Below are 27639 nucleotides of genomic sequence, written 5' to 3' on the forward strand. Positions count from 1 at the left end.
CTTGGGTATGACCCTACAAGCGTAGCACAACTGTATTTGGGGAGTTTGACGCTTGGCATTCAGGCCAAAAAGTTCAATCTTGGTTCCATCAGACCAGAGAATCTTCTTTCTCATGGTCTGAGAGTCCTTTAACTACCTTTTGGCAAACTCCAAGCGGGCTGTCATGTACCTTTTACTGAGGAGTGTCTTCCGTCTGGCCACTCTACCATAAAGGCCTGATTGGTGGAGTGCTGCAGCGATGGTTGTCCTTCTGGAAGGTTCTCCCATCTCCACAGAGGAACTCTGGAGCTCTGTCAGAGTGACCATCAGGTTCTTGGTCACCTCCCTGATCAAGGCCCTTCTCCCTTGAATGCTTAATTTGGCCGGGTGGCCAGCTTAGGAAGCGTCTTGGTGGTTCCAAACTTCTTCCATTTAAGAACGATGGAGGCCACTGTGTTCTGTGTTCTTGGGGACCTTCAATGCTGCAGAAATCTTTTGGTACCGTTCCCCAGATCTGGGCCTCGACACAATCCTGTCTTGGCGCTCTACGGAAACATCTCAAGGATTATCAATGGGAACAGTATGCACCTGAGCTCAATTTTGAGTCTCATAGCAAAGGATCTGAATACTTCTGTAAATAAGGTATTATATTTATTTATTTGAAAATGCATTTGCAAACATTTCTAAACCTTTTTTCGCTTTGTCATTATGGGGTATTGTGTGTAGTTTAAGGAATTGTTTTCATTTAATCGATTTTAGAATAAGGCTGTAACATAACAAAATGTAGAAAAGGGGAAGGGTTCTGAATTCTTTCTGAATGCACTGTATCGTATACAACTGCAATATCTCAATGTATCAATCGAATTCCCTGAGTATGAGGACTCAATTGGTGTGAGGGATTTAATTGGTAGAAGACTGATACAGTATGCTGCTGCCCAGCTGTCTCCATCTGTGTGATTGGTTCTTATCTTTCACTAGCCTCTCTCCAATCAGGGCATACACGAGTGGCACAGAGAGATGGAAGTGGCTCTTAGGAGGAAATTGAAATTATATTAACTGAATGTGTGTGTAATGTGTGAATTAGGGGTGTGAACCTTTAACATCACCCAAACTCTCATTTTATACACCAATGGTAACATGAAATTCTCCTACCTAATTTAAATAAGTAATGCCTTGTAACCAACATCGGAGAAGGCGTGTTTGCAGAGTGGCATGGTTTATATAGCTTGATAGTTACTCTACTGGTGACAGAATTTGACTGTAGGGTGTCAGTAAATATAATTACAAGTTTACACTATTCGTAGCAAGGATATATGTGACCGACCGGCTTACGTAGCAAAATTTGATAGTGTTTTTAATTTTTTTTACATTGGATAAAAGTAGACTCCGAGCTACAAGATTGTATATCATACACTAGTTGAGAAACAATGGGAAAGTAATTCTGCTTTGAAAATGGATCAACTTGTAAACTCACTTTTGAGAAAATGGCCTTTGATTGTTTTGTTACTACAGTCGTGGCCAAACGTTTTGAGAATGACACAAATATTAATTTTCACAGTCTGCTGCCTCAGTTTGTATGATGGCAATTTGCATATACTTCAGAACGTTATGAAGAGTGATCAAATGAATTGCAATTAATTGCAAAGTCCCTCTTTACCATGCAAATGGTAAAGAGCGAAAAAAACATTTCCACTGCATTTCAGCCCTGCCACAAAAGGACCAGCTGACATCATGTCAGTGATTCTCTCGTTAACACAGGTGTGAGTGTTGACGAGGACAAGGCTGGAGATCGCTCTGTCATGCTGATTGAGTTCGAATAACAGACTGGAAGCTTCAAAAGAAGGGTGGTGCTTGGAATCATTGTTCTTCCTCTGTCATCCATGGTTACCTGGAAGGAAACACGTGCCATCATCGCTTTATGCAAAAAGGGCTTCACAGGCAAGGATATTGCTGCCAGTAAGATCGCACCTAAATCAACCATTTATCAGATCATCAAGAACTTCAAGGAGAGCGGTTAAATTGTTGTGTAGAAGGCTTCAGGGCGCCCAAGAAAGTCCAGTAAGCGCCACGACCGTCTCCTAAAGTTGATTCAGCTGCGGGATCGGGGCACCACCAGTACAGAGCTTGCTCAGGATGAACAATGGTGAACAATGCCTTTTCCAGCATGATGGAGAACCTTGCCATAAGGCAAATGTGATAACTAAGTGGCTCGGGGAACAAAACATCAATACTTTGAGTCCATGGCCAGGAAACTCCCCAGACCTTAATCCCATTGAGAACTTGTGGTCAATCCTCAAGAGGCAGGTGAACAAACAAAAACCCTCAAATTCTGACAAACTCCAATCATTGATTATGCAAGAATGAGCTGCCATCAGTCAGGATGTGGCCCAGAAGTTAATTGACAGCATGCCAGGGCGGATTGCAGAAGTCTTGAAAAAGAAGGGTCAACGCTGCAAATATTGACTCTGCATCAACGTCATGTAATTGTCAATAAAAGCCTTTGACACTTATGAAATGCTTGTAATTATACTTCAGTATTCCATAGTAACATCTGACAAAAATATCTAGACACTGAAGCAGCAAACTTTGTGGAACTTAATATTTGTGTCATTCTCAACCTTTGCCCACGACTGTACTAATGGAGAGCCCTTTTTTGTCTACACCCACTCAGCATCGTTCACACCCTCTTAAGCTCTAGCCCCACCCATCTCTTTAAGGGTTGATCCAAGCGTTCTGTACTAACAGCAGTCAAGCACCCCTGTAAAGAACTTTCAAAATAGGTATTGATAACATGTGTATTTTGTGGTTGTGACCCAGACACTTGGCCATTTTTATTTTGGGACTGTTCTTATGTGAGAATATTTTGGAGCGAATTAGGTTTTATTTTAAAATAAACTAATATTAATGTAAACTTGAAAGACTTTGATATAGTTTTGTTTTGATCCAAATTATATGGACCCTGATTTTCACTTTCATTGTGATATTTAATGGCAGATTCTTTATCCTTAAAAAGGAAGTGGACAGAGAACAAACCCCTCTTCACATTTTTTTGATCAATTTTCAGTCAGCATATTGTGTGTATTGGCATTCATATTGCACTGTACATCTTTACCTAAGGATTGGGGATCAATGAAATCAGTCTACTCAATACCCAATATATTTTTTCCCAATGTCCTCCTCAGAGTTATCAGACTCCCAAAAATCCACACACTATTGTTTTTCCTCTGGAATAGTGTTCAATACACATAGGTTGACAATAAATGTGTCTCGATTCAGTTGTTTCAGAGACCCGCACAACACTAATATTCTCTGGGTAGACTGATACCCCAGGTCATTGATCCAAAATCCATAGGTACGGCTTTACTGTGAAATAAGTGTCTCCAATGCAATTCTAAAGTATAATACATCCAGTGTGATTTCAAGATTTTTGTCAAATTAACAAATTGCCTTTTTGTTGATTTTTATTTAACATTCCAACCTCGTTTAGCATGATCTACGCAATTATGGCATAATTCTACTATTTGTATTCATTTGCATCACTGTCAATGACATACTAACCGCAAAGTCCACTATTGTTTGCAATCCTTATTGTGGCTAGCTTCACATATATGGGTCCGACCACGATATCAAATAAGAACTCTCATAAATTATTGTTATTTTAGATGATAACACCTAGCTATATAGTTAACTAGCTAACTATAGCTACTGAAACAGATTGTCGTTTTGCTATGTTTTGGGGGAAGAAAAAGGTTTGCATCCATGAGCTAGCTAGCTTTTTTTATGACCAGGTGCGAAAGACAACTTTACCAGCATCACAGCATATGAATCGGTGTGTCATGAAATACGAGTGATTAATGTAGTAACTACATTAAAATTAATGAACGCGTTAAACTGTTATGTGACGTGCAGTCATATTCAGGTCCTGATTGGTCAACAAGCTTATTTGACACCTCAGATAGTGTTATTTGACACGCAAAGACCCAAACAGCATTCCGTAGTATGAGAAATCCTGGTTGGGAATGAAACGACTGAACAACGAAACAGCACAGAAAGTAAGTATGAAAGAAATATGTTTTGATTGTTTTACTGGTAATGGGGACATGCGTAAATGCCAACAAAATATGTTTTTGCAGTGTGTGTTACCTTTTATTTAATTAGGCATGTCAGTTAAGAACAAATTCTTATTTACAATGACGGCCAAACCCGGACAACGCTTAGTCAATTATGCGCTGCCCTATGGGACTCCCAATCACCAATCACAGCCGAATGTGATACAGCCTGGATTCGAACCAGGGACTGTAGTGGTGCCTCTTGCACTGAGATGCAGTGCCTTAGATCGCTGCATCAGTGTGTGTGTAATGGCCAAAAATGTCATATAGGTGCATCACAATGAACCATAATCCCAACTCCTGATGTTACTACCCTGCATTTACGGATGGCATAAATGTTTAAGGCACATGAAAGTTCACATGTTCGAGACAACATTTCTGCCAAAAAACATGCATTTTGATTTAAAAAAAATGTTTACCTTCAAACGGCACTCCTGTGAAGTAGTGTCCCTTGACATACGCCTAGTTTCCTGTAATTGGTCACTTTTGTTTCCCCTTTCATCTGTGTCTGGTTAGCTAGTTATTGGCTAGCTAGGTATTCAGCAGGCATGGAACAAAAGGAGGGTAAGGGTCATTCAAATCTCTGACGCAGGTGTTCTGACAACAGTCAGTGCTGCTGTGAACCGCATCACAAGAGACATGCCAAACAGGAGTTGTGTAACAAAATGTATATTATTGATGCAATTTCAATGTTTGAGTTGTTTTGTGTAACACCAAATTTTCATAAAATGATTTTATTGTAACACTGCGTCCAAGTTTCTTGACACAGGCGTTTCAAAGAGCTGTCAGTCAAGGCGAGCTCATAAATATAAGCTTCCCTGAATATAAGCTCCCCTCTTTACGAACTTGCTGGTACTTAGCCATGAGAGAATGTTATTTTTCTAACATTTTGAGCATTTCTATTCCACAAAAATATTATGGGTGATTTTATTTTGGTAACAACGGCTATTTTAGATGGGAATTAGAATGACAGACTGTTCGTGCGGGACCTTTTTTAAGAGAAATTCCTGAGAGGAATTATTATTTTTTACAAAAAATAAAATTTAGATGGCTTGCCTACACTATTTCTTCGCAAATGATGCAAGTGTGTGTTAAGTCTTCGGGATGTTGGTGTAGAATATCCTAGACTATTGATGATAGGCCCTGCTTTACTGAAGTTGCGAGACATTGCAAGACAAGAAATTCTGAAATGCGGTGTTCCATTGGGAGAGACATCTTTTGATTACCAATAGATAGGCCTAGTGCACGGTTCTGACTCCGTCAGCCTGGTGGCCAACCTGCCTATACTGGGCCCCTCCACTTGCTAGCTTGTTATGAAATATGCGAGTGTTCCTCGGAAGTACGGCAACTACTTCAGAGAATCAGTCTCCTCCATTCCAAAAGTACTGAATCTTTGGAGTCGATTCCTAGTGGAAGATGTTTACTTTTAACTAAATGTCTTGGTAAGTCATAGTTTTTAAAGAATTTTAGAGTACTTTTTTCAAGGAGTGGTCTGCTTGAGGTGATTTGATTGACAGTTCAGGTTGTCTAGTGATGGACATTAGTCACGCTTCAGAAGCGGCATTCCTTTACAGAAGTAAAGAGAAGGTTTTGTGTTGGCGTTTAAAAAGCCGTAGTGTACCCTTACAGCCAAACAAACATGCCATAGCCGAGGCGCTTTCAAGGGTGTATGACTGCAGTAGATATAACTTAATTGGCCCGGTCCTAGCGGTCTTACATAATTAATATGACCATTATTCTGCATTGTGAATTGATGTGGAATTGTATGATTTGTTCTTATTGTTTTAACGGAAAAACTATATAATTGGCATTTTTAAACGTTTTCCATTTGCCACATCCCGTGTGTGTGTGGGAAAGATATCAACATGGAAAAACACTAACACTTTATTCATGGATAAAACTCTACATTTCAAACATCTGCGAAATCATTCCCCAGAGGGACTGATAAAGGGAGGGAAGGTCTCATGTCCTCCCACGGGATGCAATAAAGGACCATTCCAGGCCTGGGATATCAATTTATATTTGTTGTTCCAGGGGAGCGCCATGCATTATATTATTTCAACTCTCTCTCAACCACTACTAGTGTACAGGCTGACAGCAGCATCCTACTTTCCCCCTCACTACTCCTCCTCTGTTTCATGCACGGAGAATGTTATTCTCTGAGACGACTCCCCCGCCCTTCTGCTGACCACCTTGCTTTGATCTTGGGGCTCAGAGGACTTTGAAATCAGCATAATTCCTGGTCTGTGTGAGGTTTGACGTGTGGAGAGGAAGAGAAAGCGAGGGAAGGAAGAGTCAGCTGGAAAAGGCGATGTTCTGTAGAAATAGGGGTAGAGAAGTGGCATTAATGCGTCGGCTGGCTGCGTAGGGAAACACGCAGAGCATTTTAATGAGACATGGGGAGACGAGGTCCCAGCATGTCTCTCTCCATTCAAAGCCATGAATTAAGGATGGCTACATCAGCAGCATAGTACTCTGCTCCTCTGGGCTTTGGCTCGGCTGACTGGCTAGGAGATTCAACCAGTCTGTCTGAGAGATGCTGTGCTGGGCTATCCAACGTGTTCGGACAACATATTTCACTGTGCATGCGTTAGTGTTGCACGGTACACTGGTACCACGTTACCAGGGTAGCCTAGTGGTTAGAGCGTTGGACTAGTAACCGAAAGGTTGCAAGTTCAAATCCCTGAGCTGACAAGGTACAAATCTGTCGTTCTGCCCCTGAACAGGCAGTTAACCCACTGTTCCTAGGCTGTCATTGAAAATAAGAATTTGTTGTTAACTGACTTGCCTAGTAAAATAAAGGTAAAATTTAAAAAAAATATCACGGTACCAAAACGTCAAGATGCTTATAATGCCAACATGTTTAGAATACCGTAGTACCATTTCATATGATAGCCTTCAACCACATGTTTGGACCCTACGATCTAAAAAAAAAAACACTGCCGCTTGTTTATAAAGTCTGTTTTGTTCATAAATTGAATTTGAAAAAATGAAACAGCAACTAGTATATTGCATGCGCCAGTCCAATAATGTCCACTTCACTTTCATGTGCATAACAGATGTTGTAGCTGTAATCAGCCAGCAGGCAGCCGCTTGCCCTTCCAGCCATCCCTCACCTGCTTCTCCGTCTGCTCTTCCTACGCCTCTATTCATCAATCAGTTTTTTTAAAGGAATTTAGCCGTGATGGCGAGTGGGGATGCAGACCCTGAGTCTTTTGTTGCATTTGATACATTGGCGCAGAGCGAGCAAAGTTGATACGTTGCATAATTTCTTCCCCGGTATAACCAAGAGCACAGGCCAGTCTAAGTAGTTTTGCATGTTTGCTGCCTCTAAGTACCAGAGAGGACAAATAGAGCACATATTTGCGACAGGGATGCTTGTAGCTTTACAGTAAAAAAAAAATAAATAATGGCGTGTCTCTAGCTCAAACGGTTAAAAAAAGATAGCCTCGGTGATATGAGTAATTATTTTCTTCATGCGTGATTTTGCGTGCATTTTATATAATTTCACAAACCATGCCCGAGGCCGTTTTAAACTAATCCCGGTCGCTATTATTGGTTTCATAAAAAACAACGTTCAGTCACGTTAACTAGCTAGCTAACAATTTCATTGGCACAGGAAGAATGGGAAAGCGTCAGCTACTCATGAGATGTGCTTCTAAGGTATTATTCATATAGGCCAGGGGTGTCACTCATTCCACGGAGGGCTTAGTGTATGTATGCTGGTTCTTGTTTCTTCCTGTCAATTAAGACCTAGACAACCTGCAGAGGGGAGTTCCTTACGAATTAGTGACCTTAATTTATTCATCAAGTACAAGGGGAGGAGTGAAAACCCGCAGACACTCAGCACTCCGTGGAATGAGTTAGATGTGATATAGGCCTAATAATGTAAGCCTAAAATACATTAAAAAATATATATATATTTCTGGTGCTCCTCACATTCTGTTTGGTGCCTAGCAGTTGGGAGCAGTGTGTATGTGGTTGTGGGAGAGATTGGTGTGTGTTAACTGAAGAGTTAAGGTTCAGTATTTTCCCTTACTGCCACAATGACATGCAGATCGTTATTTATGTATACTGAACACACATATAAACAAAGTGTTTCATGAGCTGAAATAAACGATCCCAAAAATGTTCTATATGCACAAAAAGCCTATTTCTCTAAAATGTTGTGGACAGTTTTGTTTACATCCCTTTTAGTGAGCATTTCTCCTTTGCCAAGATAATCCATACACCTGACAGGTGTGGCATATCAAGAAGCTGATGAAACAGCATTATCATTACACAGGTGTACCTTGTGCTGGGGACAATAGAAGGCTACTCTAAAGTGTGCCGTTTTGTCCCACAACACAATGCCCCAGATGGAGTGTGCAATTGACATGCTGACTGCAGGAATGTCCATCAGAGCTGTTGCCAGATCATTTAATGTTAATTTCTCTACCATAAGCTGCCTCCAACATGGTTTTAGAGCATACAGACTAACGGTCCGTATGTAGCCAAACGTAGCTACTGCTCATGTTGGTATCTGTACTGATAGTGCAAAATCCATGACAGGGAGACATTGTGGAGTGGTAACGAGCGTGCAAGCAGTTGCTCCCGACGCCACTTGGGTACACTGTAGCATCCACCGAGGGGCTCTTGCTGCCAAGGGAATGCCTGACAGCTTGAAAGACGTTTTGGACACTACAGTGAAAATGGTTAACTTAAAGCAATGCCCCTGAACTCTCGTGTATTTTCTGCCCAGGAACTCTCGTGTATTTTCTGCCCAATGCAATGATATGGGCAGCGACCATGTAACGCTTTTACAACATTCAGAAGTGCACTGCTTATCAAGGGGCGACTACAGCCACCAACACAATTGCATTTTATCTATGGCAATTTGAATGCACAGAGATACAGTGACGAGATCTTGATGTCCATTGTCGTGCCATTCATCCGCCGCCATCACCTCATGTTTCAGCATGTTAATGTTGGTATCATGACAACACTAGCATGCACCCAACCTCTTAGCGCCTTACTTTTTGATAACTCCACGTAGGCCATCTGAAAAATTTACTGCAAATGGTTGCCTCTCCATCCCTCAAACTAAATGCACCCTGACTAGAGTTATGATTCAACAGTGAGTCATGATGTATTTTGTCTGCCTCCCAGTTTCAAGCAGGCAGTCTGTGTTATCAGTGATGCAGAGTGTTTACTAGTGTTGGGAGATGAAGGTCCTGATGGTTCCCCTGTGCTGCTCTGCCTCAGGGGGAGTGCCTCTCCTTTGATGTGATCTGACAGAGAGAGAGCGGCCAGGACAGCGGCTCCCTACTGGCTCCCTACTCCCGTCCACTGTATGTAGCTTTAGGACGGGGCAAAGAAATATCTTTCCACTAGGCCCTAAGATGGAGGAAATTACATATGCATAAGGAGTTTGGAGTAGGGTTGCACATTTTGGGGAATATTCAGTGGTGGAAACAGTGGGAATTAACTTCTTTGGCATAGAGGCAGCATTTTCACATTTGGATGAATAGCGTGCCCAGAGTGAACTGCCTCCTACTCAGTCCCAGATGCTAATATGTGCATATTATTAGTAGTATTGGATAGGAACCACTTGGAAGTTTCTAAAACTGTTTGAATGATGTCTGTGAGTATAACAGAACTCAAATGGCAGGCAAAAACCTGAGAAAAAATCCAAACAGGAAGTGGGAAATCTGAGGTTTGTAGTTTTTGAACTCACCCCTATTGAATACCCAGTGGGATATTGGTTATGTTGCACTTCCTAAGGCATCCACTAGATGTCAACTGTCTTTAGAACATTGTTTCAGGCTTCTCATGTGATGTGGGACCGGATGGGAGCTCTTTGAGTCATTGGTCTGCCTACAGCCTCATTCTCAGTCACACGCTTTCACTTGAGAGGTAGCTGTCGTTCCATTGCTTTTCAACAGACAATGGAATTCTCCGGTTGAAACATTATTGAACTTTTACGATAAAAACATCCTAAAGATTGATTCTATACTTAGTTTGACAAGTTTCTTCAACCTGTAATATAACTTTTTGAACGTTTCGTCCGCATGGACCAGATCGCGCTTTTGGATTTGTTTACCAAACACCCTAACAAAAGAAGCTATTGGACATAAATGGACATAAATTATGGACATTATCGAACAAAACAAGCATTTATTGTGGAACTGCGATTCCTGGGAGTGCATTCTGATGAAGATCATCAAAGGTAAGTGCATATTTATAATGCTGTTTATGAATAATGTTGCCTACCCAACATGGCGGACATTTTTCTGGCTGGTTTGGGCTCTGAGCGCTGTTCTCAGATTATGCTTTTTCCGTAAAGTTTAAAAAAAAATCTGACACAGCGGTTGCATTAAGGACAAGTGTATCTATATTTCCATGTCTAAAATGTTTACTTTCATCGACATTTATAATGAGTATTTCTGTGAATTCATGTGGCTCTCTGCAATATCAATGCATGTTTTGGAACTACTGAACGTAACACACCAATGTAAAATAAGATATAAATATGTACAATTTTGATAGAAATATGAACTTTACCGAACAAAACATACATGTATTGTGTAACATGAAGTCCTATGAGTGTCATCTGATGAAGATCATCAAAGGTTAGTGATTAATTCTATCTCTATTTGTGCTTTTTGTGACTCCTCTCTGGCTGGAAAAATGGCTGGGTTATTCTGTGAGTTGGTGGAGACCTGACATAATCGTTTGTGGAGCTTTCACTGTAAAGCATTTTTGAAACAGACATTGTGGCTGGAATAATGAGAATTGTATCTTTAAAATGGTGCCTAATACTTGTATGTTTGAGAAATTTGATTTATGAGATTTCTGTTGATTTGTATTTGGCGCCCTGCAATTTCATTGGCTGTTGGCGAGGGGTTCCGCTAGCAGAACGGGTCCTAGACAGGTTAACCTGTTGCGTCGAGCCATCCCGGATCCGGGATCGTGAATACAGCCTCAAGCTCATTACCATAACGCAACGTTAACTATTCATGCTAATCGCAAATGAAATGAAATTAATATGCTAGCTCTCAAGCTTAGCCTTTTGTTAACAACACTGTCATCTCAGATTTTCAAAATATGCTTCTCAACCATTGCAAAATAAGCATTTGTGTTACAGCTAGCGCGGCTAGCGTAGCATTTAGCGTTAGCATCAGCAGACAACATTTTTACAAAAACCAGAAAATCATTCAAATAAAATCATTACCTTTGAAGAACTTCAGATGTTTTCAATGAGGAGACTCTCAGTTAGATAGCAAATGCTCCGTTTTTCCTGAAAGATTATTTGTTTAGGAGAAATCGCTCCGTTTGGTGCGTCACGTTTAGCTACGAAAAAAACCTGTATCCAGGAGTGTAATTATCCCCGCAGCTCATTAGCATAACACAACGTTAACTATTCATGAAAATCGCAAATGAAATTAAATTAATATGCAAGCTCTCAAGCTTAGCCTTTTGTTAACAACACTGTCATCTCAGATTTTCAAAATATGCTTCTCAACCATTGCAAAATAAGCATTTGTGTAACAGCTACCGCGGCTAGCGTAGCATTTAGCGTTAGCATCAGCAGACAACATTTTTACAAAAACCAGAAAATCATTCAAATAAAATCATTACCTTTGAAGAACTTCAGATGTTTTCAATGAGGAGACTCTCAGTTAGATAGCAAATGCTCCGTTTTTCCTGAAAGATGATTTGTTTAGGAGAAATTGCTCCGTTTGGTGCGTCACTTTTGGCTACCAAAAAAAAGCGAAAATTCAGTCTTCAAAACGCCAAACTTTTTTCCAAATTAATTCCATAATATCGACAAACATGGCAAACGTTGTTTAGAACCAATCCTCAAGGTGTTTTTCACATATCTCTTCGATGATATATCGTTCGTGGAAGTGTGCTTTCCCCTCTGAATCCCAGGAGAAAATGCCTGCGTCTGAAGATTACGCACCAATTTACACAAAGGACACCGGGCGGACCCGTGGTAAGTCTCTTATGGCCAATCTTCCAATGATATGCCTACAAATACGTCACAATGCTGAAGACACCTTGGAGAAACGATAGGAAGGGCAGGCTCATTCCCGGCGCATTCACAGCCATATAAGGAGACAATAGAAAACAGAGCTTCGAAAATTCTGCCCATTTCCTGGTTAAAGTATCATCTTGGTTTCGCCTGTAGCATGAGTTCTGTGGCACTCACAGATAATATCTGCAGTTTTGGAAACCTTAGTGTTTTCTTTCCAAAGCTGCCAATTATATGCATAGTCGAGCATCTTTTCGTGACAAAATATTGCGCTTAAAACGGGCACGTTTTTTTTTGTCCATAAATTAAAAGAGCGCCCCCTATATCCAAGAAGTTAACGGGAATACAGTTGAAGTCGGAAGTTTACATACACTTAGGTTGGAGTCATTAAAACTTGTTTTTCAACCACTCCACAAATTTCTTGTTAATTAACAAACTATAATTTTGGCAAGTCGGTTTGGACATCTACTTTGTGCATGACACAAAAGTATTTTTCCAACAATTGTTTAAAGACAGATTATTTGACTTATAATTCACTGTATCACAATTCCAGTGGGTCAGAAGTTTACATACACTTAGTTGACTGTGCCTTTCAAACAGCTTGGAATATTCTAGAAAAGGATGTCATGGCTTTAGAAGCTTCTGATAGGCTAATTGAAATCATTTGAGTCAATTGGAGGTGTGGATGTATTTCAACACCTACCTTCAAACCCCGTTCCTCTTTGCTTGATATCATGGGAAAATCAAAAGATATCAGCCAAGACCTCAGAATAAAAATTGTTGACCTCCACAAGTCTGGTTCATTTTCCAAATGTCTGAAGGTACGACGTTCATCTGTACAAACAATAGTACGCAAGTATAAACACCATGGGACCACACAGCCGTCATACTGCTCAGGAAGGAGACGCATGCTGTCTCCTAGAGATGAACGTACTTTGGTGCGAAAAGTGCAAATCAATTCCAGAACAACAGCAAAGGACCTTGTGAAGATGCTGGAGGAAACGGGTACAAAAGTATCAAAATCCACAGTAAAACGAGTCCTATATCAACATAACCTGAAAGGCCACTCAGCAAGGAAGAAGCCATTGCTCCACAACCCCATAAAAAAGCTAGACTACGGTTTGCAACTGCACATGGGGACAAAGAGCGTACTTTTTGGAGAAACGTCCTCTGGTCTGATGAAACAAAAATAGAACTGTTTGGCCATAATGACCATAGTTATGTTTGGAAGAAAAAGGGGGAGGCTAGCAAGCCAAAGAACACCATCCCAACCATGAAGCACAGGGGGTGGCAGCATTATGTTTTGGGGGTGCTTTGCTGCAGGAGGGACTGGTGAACTTCACAAATGGATGGCATCATGAGGGAGGACAATTATATGGATATATATTGAAGCAACATCTCAAGACATCAGTAAGGAAGTTAAAGCTTGGTCGCAAATGGGTCTTCCAAATGGACAATGACCCCAAGCATACTACCAAAGTTGTGGCAAAATGGCTTAAGGACAACAAAGTGAAGGTATTGGAGTGGCCATCACAAAGCTCTGTCCTCAATCCTATAGAAACATTTGTGGGCAGAACTGAAAAGGTGTGTGCGAGCAAGGAGGCCTACAAACCTGACTCAGTTACACCAGCTCTGTCAGGAGGAATGGGCCAAAATTCACCCAACTTATTGTGGGAAGATTGTGGACGACTACCTGAAACGTTTTGACCCAAATTAAACCATTTAAAGGCAATGCTACCAAATACTAATTGAGTGTATGTAAACTTCTGACCCACTGGGAATGTGATGAAAGAAATAAAAAAATATCTCTACTATTATTCTGACATTTCACCTTCTTAAAATAAAGTGGTGATCCTAAGTGACCTAAGACAGGGAATTTTTACTAGGATTACATGTCAGGAATTGTGAAACTTCCGACTTCAACTGTATTTGGGAATTAATGGAAGTATGTGCAAATTAATATGAATACCATTTAAATGTACATGTTTTTTTGCATTGGATATATTTACCATATTTTATGGAGACAGAAACAAATATTTTACCTTAAGTAGGCATAATTGCAAACGATTAATTCCTTCCAATAGAAATAAAAAATATATATTTAGTTATGAATTGAACTTTAATTAAATGAGTTGACTCTTCATATGGGATGATTTCATTGAACAACAAAAGGAAGGGAATATTGAATAAACGTTTTCAACATACATCGATAAAATTCTAGTCTAGAACCTAAAGCTTTGGTTGTCTTTCTCTCAGACTTCCATGTCTTCTCCATGGACCTCCTCAATGTCCACCTCTTGAACATCAGACTCTGAGGCCTCATCTTCACTGTCACTTTCTAACCTTGTTGAGGATGGCAAACCTTAAATTTTCCCAGATGGCCACCCATTTTTCAACCCTTGTATTGGTCAGCCTGTTGTGTTCTTTGGTGTGTGTGCTCCCAAACAAGGACCATTTGCGCTCAGAGGCGGATGATGTTGGTGGGATTTCGAGGATGGAGGCAACAAGGGAAAGAGCCTCAGATCCACAAATTCCCTTCCACCAGGTGGCTGATGAGATATGTTGGCATGACTGCCATATTGCTTCTCCATCCCAAAGCCCTTGCTTGGAAGTGTACTTTGCCAGACTGCCAAGAACCTTGCCCTCATCCAGGCCAAGGTGGCGAGACACTGTCCTGATCACACCATAGGCCTTGTTGATCTCTTCACCAGACAGGATGCTCTTGCCAGCATACTTGGGGTCCAGCATGTACGCTGCGGCGTGTATGGGCCTCAGGCGGAAGTCTTCACTCTTTTTGATGTATTTCAGAACTGCAGTTTCCTCTGCTTGGAGCAACAGGGAAGTAGGCAGGGTAGTACGGATTTTTTCTCTTACATCTGCAAGTAGAGTCTGAACATCAGACAGGATGACATTGTCTTCCTCAATCCGTGCAATGGCTACTGCTATTGGTTTCAGGCTGCTTACCACTCTCCCAAAATACGTAATCCAGGAGGATCCTCTTGATGGGGCTGTCCATATCGGCAGACTGTGATATGGTCATTTCTTGGAGACCAAGAAGACTGTCAAACATGATGACAACACCACCCAAACGGGTGCTGCTGGGCAGCTTCAATGCGGGGCTCTTATTCTTCTCACTTTGCTTGGTGAGGTAGATTGCTACTATAACTTGATGACCCTTCACTTACCTAGACATTTCCTTGGCTCTCTTGTGGAGTGTATCCATTGTTTTCAGTGCCATGATGTCCTTGAGGAGCAGATTCAATGCATGAGCTGCACATCTAATGGGTGTGATGTGAGGGTAGGACTCCTCCTCCTCTTTAGACCAAGCAGCCTTTATGTTCGCAGCATTGTCTGTCACCAGTGCAAATACCTTCTGTTGTCCAAGGTCATTGACGACTGCCATCAGCTCATCTGCAATGTAGAGACCGGTGTGTCTGTTGACCCATGTGTCTGTGCTCTTGTAGAATACTGGTTAAGGAGTGTAGATGTAGTTAATTTTCCCTTGCCCACGAACATTCGACCACCCATCAGAGATGATTGTAATACAGTCTGCTTTCTCTATGATTTGCATGACCTTCACTTGAACTCTGTTGAACTCTGCAAACAGCAAATGAGTAGATAAAGCATGTCTGGTTGGAGGGGTGTATGTGAGCATCAAAGGTAAACCAGTTGCATACACAGCTCGAGCAAGACAGTCATCAGCATTTCTGACTTTCCTCCAATGAGTCAAAACAACTTCTGATTCCAGGAGACCATAAGCTGTTGCTATCAATAAGGCGTCTGATTAATAATTTTCACCTCGAATAGAAGTAGAGGGACTTTTGTCAGATGTTGGTTGTTGTGAGCTCTGAGGGAACCTAGAATTGTCTTGTGTGTCCCACAAAAAAAGGTCACTGTTATAAGCTAACTTTTTGATGAATTTAAGCAAAATTCCCCAAATTCCAGGGCTTAACTTACCATGGAAAATTTCAGACCCTTTGCAACCCTAGTGTAGAGTATAGAGTTATTTTGTTAGCCTCTCCACCACCCGCTCCGTTCCCTCCAAATAACAGGCCATTAAGTGAATGCATTCATCATTTTGAACGGAAGAGCGGAGAATAGCAATTGATCTGCAGTTTCCCAAAGTAGAAACTGATTTGTGTGTGTGTGTGTGTGTGTGTGTGTGTGTTTGTGCGCGCGCGCCTGCCCAGTGCCTAATGTAGCGATGAGCCAACATGTTCGCTCCAGTTCAGAGCCCTCTCAACGGGGAGCCGCCTCTCTTTTTGTAGACTGGCATCATGCGTTTGACCCGACTCTCACGCTTGGCTGAAGGAGAGCTCTCATCTTTGGGAAAGGGGAGCAACCAGACGCACTCAGGGACCACTGCACCACTGCTCTGATCTCTACCTGAACAAAGACCACGGAGTCTCACTTGGCTTTCCTGTCTGCTTCTGGTGTTTTTGTGAGATTCCCATTTTTCTATTGTTATTTTAAGGGGGATTCTCAAATAAATGTTGGGTACCTGGTTTAGGTTTGCGATTCCAATTGCATCTATGTCATGTACTGTTTGATAGTGTGGATATCCATTTACAGACACACACAGGCATCTCACGCCGAGGCATCACGGTTTTCTCGCTCACTCTCCCCGCAGGCGGCCGCTGTGTACGCATCAAAGGAAAGCTTCATTTACCGTTTCCCTGCTTTCCCCTCCTCCTCGCACCACACAGACACATTTTCATTAAAGCTGTTGTTTAAAAAAAAAAACTATTTGACGATCACTGCGGTTTACAAGCATGACTTTTATTGTATAATCAACACACTTTAATTTGTTTTATTCATTTCAGCACAGGAAAATCTTAAGCATGGATGTTTTGCCTGCTGAAGATTAGAGAAAGTTGCCCCTTCTCTCTCTCTCCCTCGCTCTCAATGCATTAACCCAGATTATCACTAATCTTCCTGGTAAAGCGGCAGGCCTTGTTTGGTCATTTATTAAATACATACAGTCACTGGGGGAAGGCATCCCTGGGGCGGATATGGAGCAGGCCATCTCATCCTCCCCTCTTCCTATCCTTCCCTCCATCCTCCCCTATCTATCTCTCAGGCCTACAGTACGTACACTGACTGCAGCCTGCTGGCCTTTTCGGTCTATGCCATGTCATCCATACAGCTAAATCCGTCTTCGGTCTATGCCATGTCATCCATACAGCTAAATCCGTCTTCTGTCTATGCCATGTCATCCATACAGCTAAATCCGTCCTCTGTCTATGGCACGTCATCCATACAGCTAAATCCGTCCTCTAATTAGACATGCCTCTGGATTACCATCACACTCACTCAGGCTGGCTAGACCACTCTGCCCAGCAATGCCAGCACCCTTTACACATACAGACACTGTATGTGCCAGACTGACAGAGCCAACTGGGCCAGTCCCCGGCCTGTAGGCCTGTCCGACATGGGCAGTTACGGGGAACGGCCCTGTGGTAACATCAAGCTGTGGCTCAGGTTAGCAATGCTGTTTGAGACTTCCTAGTATTAAAATATCTTTGTGACCGACCCTGTGGAGCAGGGGTTCTTAAACTTTTTCAGCTCGAGACTCAAATGAAAAATTGACCGTCCTCCCGTGACACAAATCGTCCTCCAACTCAAATGTAAGAAATTCTGTGTGATTCTAGATTTATTCTGGTAACTCGCAGCCCACCTTTCACATGCCCAGGGCCCACATTGGGTCCAGAGTTGAAGAAATCCTGCTGTGAATCCAGCACTTTAGATTTTGGCGTATGGTCCCTCCAGCCTGTATCTAGCGGTAGCCAGAATAGCCCCCTCTCTGTGATGTGTGTTTAGCCAGTGAGCTGGTGTCCCGGGGATGTCCTGGGGTTGGTGGGGATAAAGACGTTGTGTGGAGATGAAGAGATGGGTCTTTGCATGTCTTCATCCCATGGAGGTGGGCTTTACTCTGAGGCTCTGATTCCCCAACCTTTAGTAAAGCTCAGATTAAATACATCGTGCAGGAGGGGGCAACGCTTTCAATAGGTCAAGGTAATATCAAAGGGACTAGCTAGCCCACATACGGCCCATGGACCGGATCCGGCCTGCGAGCCAATTCAATACGGCCCCAGGGAGGTTTAAGTAAAATGTATTTGTTTTTTGGGGTGTTAAAAAAACACTCCAGGCAACACTTGAAAGTCAGAAACTAGATATAAAGTTTGAAAAAATTTGAATGGACCAATACGTTTTCAAATAAGTGCCCTTTTTCTGTCTCGCAATTTGCTTTTGACGAACAAATCGGTCCAGAAAAAATCTCTGTGCCCCTCACAAATGTTGAAAATCCCCATGTGGCCCTCGAGCCGAAATTATAGCCCACCACTGACTCGATCCTCATTCAGTCTTTTATGTAGGATGTTTGCATAGTATTGCATTTGGAATAGAAACATCCATAATACAACAACAGAACATATTTTCCTCACAGGGCATCTGTTGTTTTGTTTTCAATAAGTCATCTTTTAATTATCAAAGCCTCCAAATGAATTGTTTTTGTCACACTTATCGCTATTTATGATGGAAGATTGCCTGCATCTATTCTTAGATCTAGAGCTGTGTGTGTGTGTGTGTGTGTGTGATTTTTCATCAGACTTCTAGCTGTGTGTGAGCTGTAGGATGCTCCACCTGAGAGGCCTTGTCACTGTCGCCAACAGATGTGCCCTGATACCTTCCATCATTATTTATCTCTCCATCTCCCTCCATCCTAATCTCATCTTTCTTCTGAATGACCTCTGCTGCCAGAGGACCTGGCCCTAGCCACTGATTTTTAGTGTGTGTGTGCTTGAGCATTTGTGAGGAGGAAGGCAGGAAAAAAATCTGTTTAATTGTAAGTTACATGTATGACCCATGTGTGTGTGTAGGGCTGGGCGACTATAACGATTTCATTCAAATTAGTTTTTGCGCGATATTCCAAATACCTATATTGCAAGAATCAAGTCTTTTTTTAGTTGTCGTTTTTATTAGCGTTTATGTCCGCTTATTCTCATGTCTTTTTGGTCTTCCCATTTACACCCATTTACACCCGAGATCTGTGTGTATATATAATGACAAGATGCTCATGTCTTCACCCTGACAATGGGAGTTGTCTCAAAGGCGGGAAGGCCGGTGACAAGCTTAGGTCCAAAATAAGCCCATAGAAGCAGATTGGGCTTTTTTTGGACAGATTTTGGTGAGAGTGAAACCTCTTGCTTCGCTGCTTACTCTCGGTTTACACACACACACACACACACACACACATCAAGCCCCTCCCCCTGCATCTCACAAAGATGATATATCACATATCACTGACGAGCAATTTCAACTTGCTATTTGCATTTGATGTTTGGTCCAACAGAATCGGTCGTATGCACACTGAAACACGTTGAGACATTATTTTATTTTAATAGAGAAGTTAACCTTCCTAAAGATACCCTTTTTATGTCTCAACAGTTCAAATTACGGGCAGACCGGACACTACTAAAACAGGAGTATCAATGAACATTGATTCTGGAAAATGAATGCTGAGTTTGTCGCAAGAGTCATTGATGTACCACATATCGCTAGCAGCATTTTAGCCAAAGACTGTTATACTAGCTGTTTAGTCTCTTTTTATAAATGTGCAATAAGCATACAACTATTGTATAAGGACTTGGCAACTCGTTCTCATTCTGAGAAACAAGGTAGGCCACTTGATTTCAACATCTGAACAAAGTTGGCAGGCTAGCACGCTGTTTAAAACAGTTGGAGACAGACAGAACCGTGTGTTCATAACAATTCAACTGTTCTACCTTGTTAGCTAGCATTGGCTAAACTTGAAATATAAAGATTAGCTGCCTACTCACTAGCACGTGGGCTTGTGCTTGAGAGATTCTTCATGAGACCAGTGTTATTTCTATAATGACTGCTACAAGAAGTGAATGTGCATTATGCGTGGCTGTGGTTAAATTTGTAACAAAAAGGGAATTTTCATAGACTTGAAAGCCAGATCAGCGATTATTGCAATAAAGCAGGTTAAACTATTTTAATAAAATTATGAAATTATTAGTGGGTCTTATGGTTGTGGATAGCTTCTATTTAGCCTAGGTATAATTTCACAAGCCCTGATTTCATTAGATTATTGCTGACTGTTTGAAATGCAGTGTATTTGACCTTTAATTGCACAACAAAGCTTATTTAGAGAGAACAAGAAAATATATATTTATCTCATGAATCGCCCATAAATAAATACAAATTGAGTTGATTTTTAGGCCATATCGTCCAGACCGATGTGTGCATGTTCATGGTATTATTACATGTATGAACTATTTGTGCTTGGTCATGTTATAACAAGCCGGATCACATGCGACGTGTGCGGCTGACTGTCATGGCAGCATTCATCTTCAGATCAGTAGACTCCGGTATATCTGTACTCAGGTCATCAGACAGCGGTTTCCAAAGGGGAAACATTTCACCCCTCAACGACTCTATCCTTTGTCATTGTCATTCAGCTACACACACCACAATAGGAATGTCCTTGTTTGTATAATTGCTTCTCAAGTAGCTTTGTCTCCGAGTGAGGGAAAATTTGAATAGACTGTCATGCCCTGTGGTTTTGGGAAAAGATTGTCATGTTTTTTTCAAGCGGGTTGGGATTAGTGGTAATTTGGAGAATACTCCAGGATGTGATTTGACAGAACTGTCAGTGCCTTCTGTCTTCCCATTGAGAATGATTGCTGTGACTGCATTGGGCCAGTAATCAAAAGGTTGCTGGTTCGAATACCAGCACCGACAAGGTGTAAAATCTGTCGCTGTGCCCTTGAGCAAGGCACATGCGCTGGGAAATGGTGAACATGGCCGTGTCCCCACTCCCTGCAGGTGTCTCAGGGGGAGTTGGGAGATAACATATTTCTATTACACATCACTCACTCTACTTTTCTCTCTCCCTGTCTCTGTCGGCTCTGTCCACACCAGGGTCCAGTACTGCTATCATGGCCTTTCCTTTATATCAGCAGACTCACAAGTTTTCTAGTGTTTTCTCAGTATGTGTACTCAGAATCACAAATGCTAGGCCTAATTGAATGTACCCACATGTGGCTATTAATATTTACAAGGAGGATGGGAGTACATTTTCTGTGAAATAATAAGTGCCTCAACGAGTGTGTGTGTGTGTGTGTGTCAGGTTAGAGTGGTGTGTGAGAGGGAGAAGAGGAGACGTAATTGGGATGTTTGTGTTGTCAGGTTTGGCCTTCAAGAAGAGAGACCGTGGGGGATGGATAGAGGGGTTGGGGGGGGTCAAGAGAATATAGAGCATTGGGGACAAAGAGGGGGTGGACTGCCAACAGTCAATAAAGGAGGACCCTGGGGCCAGGAGTTCAGAGGTCACCCATTTTGTTGTGTCTGCTTGAAGATATTTGGGGTGTCTGGTGGCGGCGTGGAAGCAAGGGTGTAATGACGAGCATGAGGCAACCGAGTGGTAATAGGCTGGACAGGTGTGTGTGTGTGTGTGTGTGTGTGTGTGTGTGTGTGTGTGTGTGTGTGTGTGTGTGTGTGTGTGTGCGCGCGTCTCTGTCGGCATGGGTGTCAGTGGCGAGTGAGGTTACAGATACCTGCCAGAACAACTAGCTCTGGGTGTCTCTATCTCTATATAATTGAGCAGACATGTTGAGAGCTGGCAGCTCCTTCCACAGGCATCCGGGCTACCATTAAAACCCAGAGACACCGTCGTCATCATACTGCCTCTCTCTCAGCTACAGACGGACAGTACAGTCACCCAAAGGGCAGCACAAGCTGTCCTGACTGAAGCTAAAATGGCATCTAAACTCATCCTACTCTATCCCCAGCACTGCTGGATGGTGAGATAAATAATGATGGAAGGTATCAGGGCTCATCTGTTGGCACTTTCTGAGCAGTACATCTGCCCAGCAAGAAAGTGACTTGAGTCATTTCTTTCTCAATTTCTATCTTTGTTTGAAATCAGCAAGCACACATCCTCTTTTCCTTTTAACATTTCCTGTTCCTCATTTTTTACTTATTTTTCCCTGTTCCCTTGGGTTTCTCTTTTCTGCTGTTTTCGTCATGCTCCCTCTCTCTCTTTGTCATGATTCCCTCCCTCTGTCATGTTACCCTCTTCTCTCCTTTCCATTCTGCCTTGGGCCAAAGGCTTGACAATATATAAAAGTTACAGCGTAAATATATGAACAAACGGGTTCCGCCACAGTTCAGGTAGGTGCCCCTCTTTCTTTCTTTTCAATTGAGCGTATGCACTATTTACAGCTACCCTCAATAAATAACAAATGCTAACATGCCTTAATATGTTATTTGACCTTTGCTTAATTCCCCATTTGAAATGTAGAGTTAGTCGGCCTCCATTCTCATCTTCCTTGTCATCAGGCTGGATTCGGGGGAAACATGTTTACCAACCTTCCTAAATGACTACGTTCTTGGCTTGTAGAATGTGATATTTTGTAACAGTGAGACTATTTCTGTACATCACATTCGTGGATGTTTGGTTTTCAGTCAGTTGATTTGTAGTGCAGCTGGACTAGAGCAGCGATCCTCAGGGACAACTGTCCTGTTTGATAGAATGGATACGCAACACATCTTATTTTGTCCTGTTTAAATCTGCTCACACTGACTGAATGCATCTGCCTCTGTTCTTAGTTGCAGAGAACGATCCCATCGTCAGCTCTATACAAGTACAGTGTGAAATAACAGAATGGTTTATTAGTGGGAAAGGATGCAGCCATGAGATCGGAACATGGTTTCTCTTTCAAAGCCAGTCCTTTAAAGCCAGTTCTAGCGTTCTCTCTCATCCTCCCTCTCTATATTATTGTGTGATAAAGTGCCTCTGAAAGGCCGACTCATTCTTAGGGGATCTGAGCAGATTTCTCATGCGTCATCTCCTGTTTCCTATGAGGGTAGAGCTGTTGACTGGTGGTGCTACATGTTTGCTCCTATTCCTCCCAGACCAGGCTACTAAATGCAAGGCTTTTAGCTCCAACAACACCAGCCCTGACATACACAGACAGGAGGATAGAATCGATCCATGTCTCCCTTACTCTCTTTGCCACACACCCTTCCCTCCCACGGTCCCTGTCTTGCCTTTCTCTCTCAACCGCCTTTTTTTGTGTCCTCCCTCCTATTGCTTCCTCCCTCTTTCTTTGACCATCTGTAGCTCTACCCCTCTCTCTTTCTCTCTGGGGTGTGTATTAGAGGTCGACCGATTAATCGGAATGGCCGATTAATTAGGGCTGATTTCAAGTTTTCATAATAATCGGAAATCTGTATTTTTTTGGAGCCGATTTTGCCGTTTTTTAAAATACCTTTTATTTAACTAGGCAAGTCAGTTAATGAAGAACACATTCTTATTTTCAATGACGGCCTAGGAACGGTGGGTTAACTGCCTTGTTCAAGGGCATAATGACAGATTTTCACCTTGTCAGCTCGGGGGACTAATCTTGCAACCTTACAGTTAACTAGTCCAACGCTCTAACCACCTGCCTCTCATTGCACTCCACGAGGAGACTGCCTGTTACGCGAATGCAGTAGAAGCCAAGATAAGTTGCTAGCTAGCATTAAACTTATCTTGTAAAAAAACAATCAATCAATCATAATCACTAGTTAACTACACATGGTTGATGATATTATTTGTTTATATAGCGTGTCCTGTGTTGCTTATAATCGATGCAACGCAGGGGGATGATTTAACAAAAGCGCATTTGTGAAAAAAGCACAATCGTTGGATGACTGTACCTAACCATAAACACCAATGCCTTTCTTAAAATCAATACACAGAAGTATATATTTTTAAACCTGCATATTTAGCTAAAAGAAATCCAGGTTAGCAGGCCATATTAACCAGGTGAAATTGTGTCATTTCACGCAGAGTCAGGGTATATGCAACAGTTTGGGCAGCCTGGCTCATTGCGAACTAATTTGCCAGAATTTTACGTAATTATGACATAACATTGAAGGTTGTGCAATGTAACAAGAATATTTAGACTTAGGGATGCCACCCGTTATAAACATCATTCAAACTTTTGCCAGCAGCTCTTCGCAAGCACAGCGCTGTTTATGACTTCAAGCCTATCAGCCTAATGGCTGGTGTAACCAATGTGAAATAGCTAGCTAGTTAGCTGGGTGTGCGCTAATAGCGTTTCAAACGTCACTCGCTCTGAGACTTGGAGTAGTTACTAACGACTAACTTTTTTCCTCACCGTCCCGAAGTGAAATTTCAACTGTTCCAAACTGAACTTGAACGGTCCCAAAAATTAAAATACTTTTTTTTATTTTTTATTAAAAAATGTATATGCCAACATGGGTCTAGGTCATTTTCAGTGCTTTTAAAGTAATCGGTGTATTTCTGAGATACATACTCTACAGTCTATATTACATCAACTTAATTTGTGAAACCGTTTTGCCTCTTAATGAAAACAAGCTAACATACGTTACATTTATTAATTATAATTTATTAATTGAACATTCTAACCACATGTATACAAAATATATTTTTTATATCACCTTTTATTTCACCTTTATTTAACCAGGTAGGCTAGTTGAGACCAAGTTCTCATTTACAACTGCGACCTGGCCAAGATAAAGCATAGCAGTGTGAACAGACAACAACACAGAGTTACACATGGAGTAAACAATAAACAAGTCAATAACACAGTAGAAAAAAAGAAAAAGAGAGTCTATATACATTGTGTGCAAAAGGCATGAGGAGGTAGGTGAATAATTACAATTTAGCAGATTAACACTGGAGTGATTAATGATCAGATGGTCATGTGCAGGTAGAGATACTGGTGTGCAAAAGAGCAGGAAAGTAAATAAATAAAAACAGTATGGGGATGAGGTAGGTAAATTGGGTGGGCTATTTACCGATGGACTATGTACAGCTGCAGCGATCTGTTAGCTGCTCAGATAGCAGACGTTTAAAGTTGGGGAGGGAGACTAAAGTCTCCAACTTCAGCGATTTTTGCAATTCGTTCCAGTCACAGGCAGCAGAGAACTGGAAGGAAAGGCGGCCAAATTAGGTGTTGGCTTTAGGGATGATCAGTGAGATACACCTGCTGGAGCGCGTGCTACGGGTGGGTGTTGCCATCGTGACCAGTGAACTGAGATAAGGCGGAGCTTTACCGAGCATGGACTTGTAGATGACCTGGAGCCAGTGGGTCTGGCAACGAATATGTAGCGAGGGCCAGCCGACTAGAGCATACAGATCGCAGTGGTGGGTGGTATAAGGTGCTTTAGTAACAAAACGGATGGCACTGTGATAAACTGCATCCAGTTTGCTGAGTAGAGTATTGGAAGCTATTTTGTAGATGACATCGCCGAAGTCGAGAATCGGTAGGATAGTCAGTTTTACTAGGGTAAGTTTGGCGGCGTGAGTGAAGGAGACTTTGTTACGGAATAGAAAGCCGACTCTAGATTTGATTTTAGATTGGAGATGTTTGATATGAGTCTGGAAGGAGAGTTTACCATCAAGCCAGACACCTAGGTACTTATAGATGTCCACATATTCTAAGTCGGAATCATCCAGGGTGGTGATGCTAGTCGGGCGTGCGGGTGCAGGCAGCGAATGGTTGAAAAGCATGCATTTGGTTTTACTAGCGTTTAAGAGCAGCTGGAGGCCACGGAAGGAGTGTTGTATGGCATTGAAGCTCGTTTGGAGGTTAGATAGCACAGTGTCCAAGGAAGGGCCAGAAGTATACAGAATGGTGTCGTCTGCGTAGAGGTGGATCAGGGAATCACCCGCAGCAAGAGCAACATCATTGATATATACAGAGAAAAGAGTCGGCCCGAGAATTGAACCCTGTTGGACCCCCATAGAGACTGCCAGAGGACCGGACAACATGTCCTCCGATTTGACACACTGAACTCTGTCTGCAAAGTAGTTGGTGAACCAGGCAAGGCAGGCATTAGAAAAACCGAGGCTACTGAGTCTGCCGATAAGCATATGGTGATTGACAGAGTCGAAAGCCTTGGCCAGGTCGATGAAGACGGCTGCACAGTACTGTCTTTTATCGATGGCGGTTATGATATTGTTGAGTACCTTGAGCGTGGCTGAGGTGCACCCGTGACCGGCTCGAAAACCAGATTGCACAGCGGATAAGGTACGGTGGGATTCGAGATGGTCAGTGATCTGTTTGTTGACTTGGCTTTCGAAGACCTTAGATAGGCAGGGCAGGATGGATATCGGTCTGTAACAGTTTGGGTCCAGGGTGTCTCCCCCTTTGAAGAGGGGGATGACTGCGGCAGCTTTCCAATCCTTGGGGATCTTAGACGATATGAAAGAGAGGTTGAACAGGCTGGTAATAGGGGTTGCGACAATGGCGGCGGATAGTTTCAGAAATAGAGGGTCCAGATTTTCAAGACAAGCTGATTTGTACGGGTCCAGGTTTTGCAGCTCTTTCAGAACATCTGCTATCTAGATTTGGGTAAAGGAGAAGCTGGGAGGCTTGGGCCAGTAGCTGCGGGGGGGGCGGAGTTTTTGGCCGAGATTGGAGTAGCCAGGAGGAAGGCATAGCCAGCCGTTGAGAAATGCTTGTTGAAGTTTTCGATTATCATGGATTTATCGGTGGTGACCGTGTTACCTAGCCTCAGTGCAGTGGGCAGCTGGGAGGAGGTGCAGTGTCCCAGAACTTTTTGGAGTTAGAGCTACAGGATGCAAATTTCTGCTTGAAAAAGCTGGCCTTTGCTTTCCTGACTGACTGCGTGTATTGGTTCCTGACTTCCCTGAACAGTTGCATATCGCTGGGACTATTCGATGCTATTGCAGTCCGCCACAGGATGTTTTTGTGCTGTTCGCAGGCAGTCAGGGCAGGAGTGAACCAAGGGCTATATCTGTTCTTAGTTCTGCATTTTTTGAACGGAGCATGCTTATCTAAGATGGTGAGAAAGTTACTTTTAAAGAATGACCAGGCATCCTCAACTGACGGGATGAGGTCAATATCCTTCCAGGATACCCGGGGCAGGTCGATTAGAAAGGCCTGCTCGAGGAAGTGTTTTAGGGAGCGTTTGACAGTGATGAGGGGTGGTCGTTTGACTGCGGACCCGTAGTGGATACAGGCAATGAGGCAGTGATCGCTGAGATCCTGATTTGAAGACAGCGGAGGTGTATTTGGAGGGCCAGTTGGTCAGGATAACGTCTATGAGGGTGCCCATGTTTACAGATGTAGGGTTGTACCTGGTGGGTTCCTTGATGATTTGTGTGAGATGAAGGACATCCAGCTTAGATTGTAGGACTGCCGGGGTGCATATCCCAGTTTAGGTCACCTAACAGAACAAACTCTGAAGCTAGATGGGGGGCGAACAAAAAGAGAGAACAATGTTATTGTGAACTGGTTACTGAATAAACTTAAGTTAGACATTTCAATCCATCACCAGCTGCCCCATTAAACAACATAACACAACAATATACAAAGAAGAAAGTGTGTGTGTTCCCCAGCCTTCACTTTCTCTGCTTCACCCTCCCTCTTCAGTCACTGAATAATGGTCGCCTTGACCTTTTTCAGTACCACCACTTGCTAACGGCCAGGGCCTAAAATGTACTTTTTG

General features: G+C 42.4%; 1 protein-coding gene across 4 annotated transcripts in view; it reads left to right on the forward strand.

The window, feature by feature from the left end:
• ndst2a (N-deacetylase/N-sulfotransferase (heparan glucosaminyl) 2a) overlaps window positions 1-27639 on the forward strand; it is a 175428-nt gene that overhangs the window by 89543 nt on the left and 58246 nt on the right. Inside the window, exon 1 of one of the 4 annotated variants that reach the window (XM_024424801.2) lies at window positions 22225-22302. The exons of the other annotated variants lie outside the window; for them this stretch is intronic. The gene's annotated coding sequence lies outside the window, so the exon portion shown is untranslated. Of the gene's footprint in view, window positions 1-22224; window positions 22303-27639 lie in introns of those variants that run through there. 4 annotated transcript variants of the gene reach the window in all.

The sequence above is a fragment of the Oncorhynchus tshawytscha genome, linkage group LG06 (genome assembly GCF_018296145.1).
Source record: "Oncorhynchus tshawytscha isolate Ot180627B linkage group LG06, Otsh_v2.0, whole genome shotgun sequence".
In the NCBI taxonomy this organism is placed as follows: Eukaryota; Metazoa; Chordata; class Actinopteri; order Salmoniformes; family Salmonidae; genus Oncorhynchus; species Oncorhynchus tshawytscha.